Below are 10,718 nucleotides of genomic sequence, written 5' to 3'. Positions count from 1 at the left end.
TCTGTTTTGTGCATTTGGTCGTGTGCTTGGTTTATGCTGATCTATAGTGTTCATTTAGAATAAACATTTCTTTTTTTTGTATAGATCAATAATTTCAATATTTACAACCTTTAGAATAAACATTTCTTTTACTTTGTATAGACCAACAATATAAATAGTTGCAACCTTCAGAATCATAGACTAGGTCCACCTGTTGTCCCGGTGAAAAATATAGGGCAGCTGTGGTTATAATTATTACTGCATTTTACTTATATAGGCAGATTAGCTCTTCTGTATTACAATGAGTGTAGAATACAGCATAACCAATAACATTAAAATTAACAATAGACAAAATTAACAATAAACCATGCAACACAAATTAATACAAAATGAAAAAATGTCCTTGCTCTTACAAATGAATATATATGTTCCTCTGTCTCATAGCATGTGACTTTTCTGTTCACAGTGACCCAGAAAATATATCCTTAGCTTTTTGTCTCCAATATGTCCAAAGTAAATCTTATCTTAAATTAGCCTTTTTGTTACCAGAAGCCGCCTGTTTCTCAGTTATTGCCCAGTAATAATTATTTTAGTGAAATGTTTATGATGTCTATCTGTTACCATAGCTTAATTGCAAACATATTTTGTTAATATGCAACCTTATGCACTTTTACAAACCAATCTTATTGTAGGGTATGCGGGGTTTGGAGCGTAGCGCAGTGAGGCACCAGATGTGCAATAGAGGCAAACAGGCAATATCAGGAATATCAGCAAGTTTATTCCACAGAATAGAAAAAGGCATAAACTGTACCGTGTAGCAATCCTGAGGTCAAGGGCAGGTGATGTATAGCAAAGTCCATTGAACAAGCCAAGATCAAGGGTAGGAGAGGTATATCAAAGTCCATAAACAAGCCGAGGTCAAAAGTCCAGTAAATCCAATAAAGGGGTATCAGCATACAAGTGTAGCACGGGTATCAGCAAAACAGGTAGGTAGAGACTTGAACAATCAAGTAATGAGACCTAGAAGCTGTGGGTTTAAATAGCCCTCTAGAAGTCAGCTCCTCCCCAACAATAACAGAGACCCCTCCCCTCCTCGGTATGTACAATGGAGTAGTGACTGTCAATCACTACTCGTCCCGCCCCTGACCAGGAGTAAATCATTACTGGAGGCGCTGACCACGCCTCCCCGCCATCCCTCCACGTGTGGCGTTTCTCCCGTGCGGTATCCGCCGCACTGGAGTCCGGGGATGCGGCCTGTCGTAGGCCGTAGTAAGCCGCGACCGTGTGGCTCGCGGTCGCGTACAACGGAGCCGCGTGGTACGCGGACGAAGTCCCGGGCGTCCCGCTACCCCACCATCGGGGGAAAACCTGTGCCGTCGACGGGGGAGTGAGGTAGGACCCTGACACTTATTCTTAGATGTTTTGTTGGGTTCTTAGCTGCTTCAGTCCTGCCATCTTTTAGGATTTGTCTCATAAACATGTAATTCATGTAGCACTAAGTGATACCTCCATAAACTGAAGTTGTATTCCTCTGATTTTGAACTTGTGTAATAACCAACCACCAGGATCTTACACATAATCTACTGTCGGTGCTAAACTAAATGACGATCGGTATAAAACAATGCCAAACTTATCATGTGTTTGAACTTTTTTCACAATCCTATTACACAGATCTGAAACGACCTTAGAGTTTCTTTGCCAAAACTAATTTCTTAGAAAGAATGGTTACTCGGTGAGGTAAATTATGCTAACACGATTGGCAAGAAGCCTTCATGATCACAGAGAGTTTGTAATTTTCCATTGCAAGGATCGTTTCTAAAACAGAACTACTGAATTTTGGAAGGAGAAATGCTGTAATTTAATAACGTCTCTAAATATGGTTACTACCTGTTTCTAAATGGGCTCCATAGTTTACATATAAAATAAATACATCTTCTGTAATACAAAACGGAATGTAATCAACGAGTCTAAATTTACTATGCACCCATAACTCCAGCTTCACATACACACATTTACATATATTCACTCACACCCTCTTTGAATTCTTTGACTTTACATAATAAAAATCATCTGTTCCTTAAGAGGTAAACACAACTCAAGATGAACAACAACAGATGACATATTACACTGTGTTATGATTTATTCAACAAGCCAAAACGGAGCCATGTGTTAAAAACTATGTACATCCTTACTGCATCCATAGAAATTAAGATACTAAGTACCAGGCATGTGCTGCTAATCAAATGTCCTTGATTAATTGATCATCAGAAATTGTAACCACATCGAAAGCCTAAGTTTTAGCAGTTTGCTGGTCTGGAGCATTCAGGTGTGTGTCAAAACAATGCCAAGGAGGAAAGACATAAGCAATAATCTTCAAGAAGCAATTGTTGCTACCCATCAATCTGGGTAAGGTTATAAGTCCATCATTCTACAGTGAAAAAGATTATTCAAAAGTGGAATGCATTCAAGACAGTTGCCGATCTTCCCAGAAGTGGATATCTCATCAAATTCCCCCCAATGCTGAGAGAAATTGCAAAAGCAAACAAAAGTTACATCTCAGACTCAGGCCTCAGTTAGTATATTAAATGTTAAAGTTCACGAGAGTTCAAGTAGAAAAAGACTGAACAAGTATGGTTTGTTTGGAAGGGTTCCCAGGAGAAAGCCTCTTCTCTCTAAAAAGAACATGGCAGCATGGCTTAGGTTTGCAAAGTTGCATCTGAACAAACCACAAGACTTCTGGAACAATGTCCTTTGGACAAACAAGACCAAAGAGGAGATGTTTGGCGATAATGTACAGTGCCACATTTGACGAAAACCAAAGCATATCAGCACAAACACCTCAACTGTAAAGCACGTTGGTGGAGGGGTGATGATTTGGGCTTGTTTTGCAGCCACAGGACATGGGAACCTTGCAGTCATTGAGTCCACCATGAACTCATCTGTATACCAAAGTATTCTAGAGTCAAATGTGAGGCCATCTGTCCGACAGCTAAAGCTTGGGTGAAATTGGGTCATGCAACAGGACAATGATCCCAAGAACACCAGCAAATCTTATAAAGAAAAGAATCAAGGTGTTGCAATGGCCCATTCAAAGTCCAGACCTCAACCTGATACATGCTCCTTGGAGCCTGCATCTCCCTAACTGACAGTACTCTTCTAGGAATGACATCACTTCTCTGTGCCCAGTGTGAGTAAGTGAGGAGTGCTGTAAAGGAGAACACATCGTTGGACATTCTGCCTCAATTATCAATTTTTCGGTGGTCTGAGTGGCAGATGCTGAGATTCTTTGTGGTGGAAACACTTTGCCAACCATTGCTATTGGACAGGCTGCTCAGTGCCACATAAGTTCAAACAGTCTCGGCTGTATCATCAGGGAGCACTAGAATTTACTATAATATGAGCTTATTGATCAAACAAGGGGATCATAAGTTCCATTTCACTCTATCCAGTTGGTGGTCCCTCAATAAAATTCAGGTGTATTACAGTTGTAAGAGATGGAGTTGTCTCAATTGCTCTTCCAGAGGGGAAGTAAGAAAAAATGGTACATGGAGTTCTTCTCAGAGCAATCCTATCAGCGGCTGGCTATGAATCATAAGAGTTCTCCATTTAAGCTTTGTTTCTAGAATCTACCTACGTATGATCATAACTAATACTGCTGTGCCCATGTCACACACCTACAAAATATGTAAGAAAACAAGAGTTATAATTAACTCTTATTTTTTTCTATGGACAATGTTGTTGTGAGCTGGGAATATTAAATGTTTTCCGTCTGACTACTTTTGTGATGACGAAGCAAATTCCATTACTCAGTTGGCACGTAAGACATATTTTGTTTCTGCATAGCTGTTTTGTTTTGTTTCTTTTTTATTCATTTATTTTCTTAAATAAATAATATATACCATGTTTGTTTGGTTCCACAACATATTACATTGATAAAAACAGTCCTGCGTCTTAATTTTTATTTTTTAAGGTTAAAAATAACAAAATGCATTGAAATGCGTAGTTTAATCCTGTGTTTAATTAACAAAGTCATGTGTATCTGTCTAGACAGGTTTGTTAGAAATTAGGAGGAAAGATTACAGCTGAGCAGACAGTTATTTTTAAAATGATAATGTTGACAAAACATTTATCCATGGAAACTAAAAACAGGTAAGAAGACGATAAAGCAAAAACATTTATTAACCTTTGATGTGCAGACAGTTTATTTTGGAATAATAAACTATAAAATCAGAGATAAAGCTTTCAACTACACAGGAACAATATCTGAAATTCCTAGAAATTTTTATAGTAAAATTCTATCAACGGATATACTAGAACTATAAAAAAAAGGTTAAGGACAAAAAAACAAATTACTTATATAACCCTCTACTCATGTCAAATGTTTTAAAAGTGCATCAACTTCGACTATAGACTTTGTGTAATGAAAATTATGAAAGTATGTTCCTTAGTTTTTTATTTTCTAGATTTTATTGTAATTTTTACAACTTTTCTGGAAGGTATTACATTTAACTTATTTGATATCTTCCAGATATTTCCATAACGTGGAATTATGGCATGCTTGCCTCCATTTTGTTCACATTTCTTTTATTTCTTCCTCTTTCTAAATCAGAGATATCCGAAGGCCTTTCAAGTTCAACTATAGGATCAGTTTATGGGATCTACATTACACTTTTGTACACTTGAATATACGTAGAAAAGCTATACATAAATATAAATAAATATATAGAAAACATTTGGCAGATTGTTTTATATTTTATATTGCTCTTAAAGCAAGATCATCTAAGGCAATAAGGTTCAGAAACAGCAAGATTCAGGTAAACTGTAATTGCAATTAGAAGAGACCAACATATTCATCCCCCAAAATAATAAAATGAAAGCCAAGCTCCAAATTGGAGCCCTTTTCTGGCCCATAAATTACTGGTCGATGCTGACCAGCCTAAATGTTTGCTAACTAAAACAGGCCCAGCTAACCAGTGCTTTGGGAAATCTCCTTCAGACAGCACACACATGTCCAGGCAGAGAATGCCTTACCTCAATCAGGGATTTTTTTCCATCTTCCCAGTGGCATCTCCAGCAATCATATTTTGGGGGCAATTATAAAGATTATAAAACATATAAATACATACACACATACACACACAAAGATTTGCAAAAGATAAATAAATAACCTTTGTGAAATACATAGTCAAGTCGATTTGCTTTAGACATCCCATTTTAACTATAAAATATGTACTTAAGGACTTGCCCCAGCACCCAGATTGCACCCACAGATTAAACACAGACACAGGATTTGCCCAGATTGCTTGCACAGGATTTACTCAGCACACAGATTGCACCCACACTGGTCTCCTCTCAGAGTTTCAGGTATCATTCAGGGTTCCCCCTCAATCTGGCTCACGTGCACCTTTTTATTTATTCTATAGGCCCAAAACAGTAACAGTTATCGATAGACTGTCAAAATACACTATACTCTATCCTTTCAAACGCCTGCCCATAAACAAACACACTTAAGATACAATTTGGAAATAATGAATAGAACATGAAAGAATTTCCCTTTAACATGAAGAAACTGTTCAGTTGCCAAATAAACTGACCTACAGAAATTCTGTGTTGAACACGGCCATCCTGATTAAGCTTTTTCAATTTTGTCATAATTTTTTTTCCTCAAATCAACTAGCATTCTGTTATGGCCAAACCCAAATGTTAGCACAAATGGCCAAATCAAGGGCTTGGCTCCATCTCATAAACCAAGCTGTTTTAGCTGACTACATGTATAAGCATAAAAACTATAACTGAAGCCAACACAGTAAGCATTAAAAAGTCATATCACAAATGTTTGATTTTTATTGTTTTATTAAATGGTTGTATTTGTTTTAAAATCTAGAAATCTAGAGACAAATATTGGATCTTAGGCTATAAATGCAAGTTCTGTGTGGCGTCAATAATAAATAAATGTCATTTTTACCATTTTACACACACACACACAGACACAAACATGTAGACATTTCTTTTTATACCATTATTATATGTATAGTCCAGCATTTGTTATGAATAATATGTGAAAATAAGAGCCAAAATGAAAATAAAGACACATTTTGATCATTTTGCCCATGATAACTGCCATTCAACAATTTCATATTGCAAATACCTCATATACATAGGATTTCCATATATTTTTGGCAATTGCAAAACAAATATTGGAACGTACATTGGAAATACATCATTGTTTCAAAGCTTTACGTTTTTACATTTATTTTCCTGGGTTTGTACCTTTATTAGTCAACAAAGAACCCATAAATAACACACAAAAGTACATATTTCTAAAAAAAAAAAACAAAACAGAAAAACCGGGATATTTCACATGGGAGCAGTTAGACTCTTTGCATCAAACTTTGCCTGAGTTAGCTGTAGCATTAGTTTTTAATTTTGTCCCTACAAAGTTTCTATGTTGCCTACCATTTTTTCAACAGAAATCAATATAATCATATTCATCTGCGTTTCCGGATTCCTAAAACACCCCACATTGTGTTAGTGTTTTTTGGCCGGACCTGACATCAGTTGAGTCAACCCTTTCACTCAACTGACATGACTTTTTATGAATCAGCCCTACTGCCTACATACAATAATTCCATAGAGATAATTCTATTTATACAAATAAGAGATTGTTCCTAATTTATCACCAAACCTTCCTCTTTTAAAAGTCAGATTGCTAAATTATTCTTTATGGCTGGACTGTTTTCCAGATTACTTATATTGGTAACTTAATGGGTTATTTGTGCAGAAGTCTGAGGTGAAACGTAGGTCATGATTGTACACTATGTATCGGTTTGTCTAAGTCTGTCAATTTTTGTCATATCCCCTGAATATATGTATTGTAAGAAGCGCTGTGTAAATTGTTGGCACTATATAAGTAAAAGATAATAGTAATAATAATACGAGTATCCCAGAAATAGGGCAAAAAAACACAATGTGCACACAAAAACATCAACGTCCTCTAACTAGATAACAATATCCCGGATATGCAATTCAAGAAATAGTATCACTCATGGCAACAAGCTTGAAAAAATCTAGAAAATTGGAAAGGTGTGATCAAGCTTCATTTAACTTCAGAAAACCAATAAATGCATAATAAAATAAAAACAAACATATTAGTGTAGCAGCAAAGCAATAAAATGCCATCATATCTCATTTCCTTGGGCTATCCTTATCAAGATCAAAAAAGTAATACCACCAAAATTTTACATAATTTCATTGGTGCAAATTTAAAGCAGAGTTGATGAAATGTTATCAGTCACTGGGTTTGCTTGCAGAGTGTGATGGCGGACTGGTAGGATATCTCTTTGGGTATTTTTATAGACATAAAGCAGCATTTCACTGCATTCCACATCTGCCTACCTTCCCTGTTTAAGCTAAGATGGTTGATCAACAATGACCTATTGGATAAGAAAAGAAATGTGTGCATCTAATAATGCATATTTATCTCACTCTTCCAAGTGCTTAGGATCTGAACTAGTGTCACACTGGGAAGCTTCATTGCCCTACATCATTAAAGACACCCGAGGCATGTGAACAGAATTTGTTCTGGTGGAGGGACAAACCTAAATCATCCATGCTAACCCATCAGGAACTGATGCAGTAGACCCACCACCATTTATGTTGCAAAACTTTTCTCCATAAAATGATTGCTCTGTATGGATTGTATCTACACTGTATTTACAAGTGACTCAACAAATTGGCATATGGGTATATTTAGAACAGTAGATAAACTGAAACACCTTAAATCCCGTCATGCAGAAAGATCAAAAGTGACACATTCCAGAAATGTGCAACTAATATCTTATTCAGCAGATCTGGTGTTCTTTTTCCTAACTCACAAAGCTGACTCAGGAGTCTTTATAATTAATTAAAGTGTCAGCTCCATCTAGTGCTTCACTATACAAATTGCATGTATCATTTACTGGAAAAAGAGTGTTACAAGCAAACTCAAAACATCTTTTATTTGAGAATATTTAATAATAAAACAGTGGAAAGTATTAGGAGACTATTAGCAAAAAGTATTTTTTTCTTTGAATTGTTTTCATGTAGTAAACAAATTTAAATGTAATAATAGTTTACCCCTGGGAAGTAATGTAGGGTTGCTTCTGGTGTGGGAGTGTTGCACATAGTTCACTTGTGCTTTATCAGGCTGACATCAGTTGAGACTGTGCTGCTTAAGAATTATTGTCTGTGAGGCCAGCTGCTTTTTCCATCTGAAAGCTTTGATCTTCCCGGCAGCTCACACTGACGACTGTCTCCAGTGTGTTGTGACTCTCCACCGAGTCTTAGAGGGACTTTGGTTGAATACGCCAGGAGGATGAGACCTCCATCCACAGACTATATTATTTGTTTGTTTGCATTTTATAACATTTGATAAAATGCCACATGCTTTGTGAGTTTGCATTTTAATGAATCTATAATTTATTAAATTAATATCTATTTTTACATATATATTTTGCCCTACTTTTTTTATATTTTTCTGGGCACATTGATTATACTACAAGATTGTTGTCAAAACCAAACACAGAAACATCGGTCAGGGCCAGGCCATAATGCTCCAGCAAAGAAGCTATCAACCCTGGTTTATAAAGGCCCTTAACCCCTTAATGACAAACCCGTACATGTACGGGCTCAAAATGCATTGTTTTCAATGGGTTTAGGGACCGCCCATTGTGGATGACCCACAGCTGCATCAGGAAATGGGTAAGGATGTCAGGTCTATAAAAAGGCAGAAATTCTAGCAACCACAATGCTGCCTGGTGGTGGCAAGGAAGGAGCATTACTTCACATAAGCAGGGTTGAAGGTTCACATCTGGTGGCTCCTGACAGCAGCCCCCCAAAAAGGACAACCTCTAGATGTCCTATAAAGACTTTAGTTTTTTGTGGCTTTACATATGTAGGGACTTCTCAAAAACATCTTCGTCCTCCCTCCATTTTATGGCCTATTAGAAGCCTCAATGAGGTCCAGAGATATGTGAGGGCATGCCACATAGGATAAGGTCAGGATAGCTGTTGCCATGCCACAAATTACATAGGGACAAACTTGAGCAAAGGTTGTACAATAGTTACTTTAAGATGTATCTGGCCAGGAGGATCTTTAGACCATTTAGCAGTCTGAAAACTACTTTAGTCACCTGTTAGATCTTCTTCAGATGATAAGTCCCCCAAAGAGTCTTGGTTTCTTGAAGCAAAGTCTGGGCAAAGGATTGTTTTGCCTAGTTTGGTTGGTGCTGTTGCTATCATATTTTGTAGAACATGTGTTAATGGCCCATGACAGGTAGAGATTTGATATCTTGGTTTTCAGTGAGGTACAGAACTGATTACGTGACTTTGTTAGGATTACGGTTCATAGTTTTAAGTTTTCGTAGTGTTAGGTTTTCACAAAGCAATACTGTGCTGGCATGGATAATTATTGTCCTCAATGTACTTTTCTGCACATATAAATTAGGTGTGTTATATTTTCTTTGCCACAATTATAGCAGTGCTTCCACTACACAGATCAAATATCACGTGGCAATATATTTTTGGTAGGAAATTTGCACCAAATGGCTGTGCTTATTTTACAACGTCACATACTCCCTTCTAATAAACCTCTAAGAATAGATAACTTCCCCTCTGTATTCTATAAACTATTGCAGCATGACATAGCTCTCAGCACAGTTGCAGCAAAGAGCATGCACATCCATTGGCACTGTCAAATAACCACCGAGAATTAAAGTGTCGCTCCAAAACATTCTGTTGAGAGAGCCCAGCTTGTACAAATTATATGGCTAGCCCCTGCCAATTCGTGAATGGAACAGAAAGTGAACGTAAAACTATTTATGAGGTGTTGATCATATCACCATAAATCTGCAAAATAGCATCAAAATGCATGTTTCAGCCAGTGCTTGTTTCAAGATGATGGCTTGAAAAGATTGCTGAAAAGCTGCAGTAGAAAATAAAGTTGAATCAGAGAGTGGCCATTTAAACGCAAAGAGGGAGGAGTTGGGAAAAGGGATCCCCTCCCTCTGAAGGAGGGAAGGAAAGTGAGGTTGTACAGGTAGACATTTGGCCAAAAAAATGTCCCAAAAATACATATTTGGTAGATGTACAAGAAGAAAGTGCATAACAAGACAGAAGATGAATTAATAAACATGGCTGCAGGTCTGGTAAAAGTAGTCAAAATTAGGTTGGATACCTTTTCTATTTCGCAAGAGCTTGGGGATCTCTTGGGGTTCATCCCTAGTGTAATGGTGACTCCATATGTAGACCTCCTTGCTCGTTTGTGCTGAAAAGGGATGCTAACCGTACACTGATGAGGCCAACGAAAGCTGAAACATTTGGGGTTGTTGTGCAGAGGAAATTTTTCTCACAGTTCAGTTTCGCACTGCCCTATTGGGCAGGATGAGACAAAGCTGAAATATGAATGTAGTTGGAGAATTTTCCTCAGTAATGGCACAAGAGAGCTAAAATTTGAGATGCTCCCAAGCGGGGAGGCACCATAGGATAGGCTAAGAAGTGGCTGTCTGTTCTTGGTGAGCAGCTCATCCTCCTCTTGTATGGGATTTTCCCCTTTGGGGATCTCTTGGAGTTTGCGCCAATTGTAAAGGTGAGTCCAGACACCTTGGTCTCTTGTACTTAGAGGGATACCACCTATTCCCCACTGATGAGGCCAACTGCCCTTTTGGGTTGGATCGGACTGATACGTATTTGGAGATCTTTCC

This window comes from Spea bombifrons, chromosome 4 (assembly GCF_027358695.1).
Source record: "Spea bombifrons isolate aSpeBom1 chromosome 4, aSpeBom1.2.pri, whole genome shotgun sequence".
Taxonomy (NCBI): domain Eukaryota; kingdom Metazoa; phylum Chordata; class Amphibia; order Anura; family Pelobatidae; genus Spea; species Spea bombifrons.
This window is presented reverse-complemented; position numbering follows the sequence as displayed.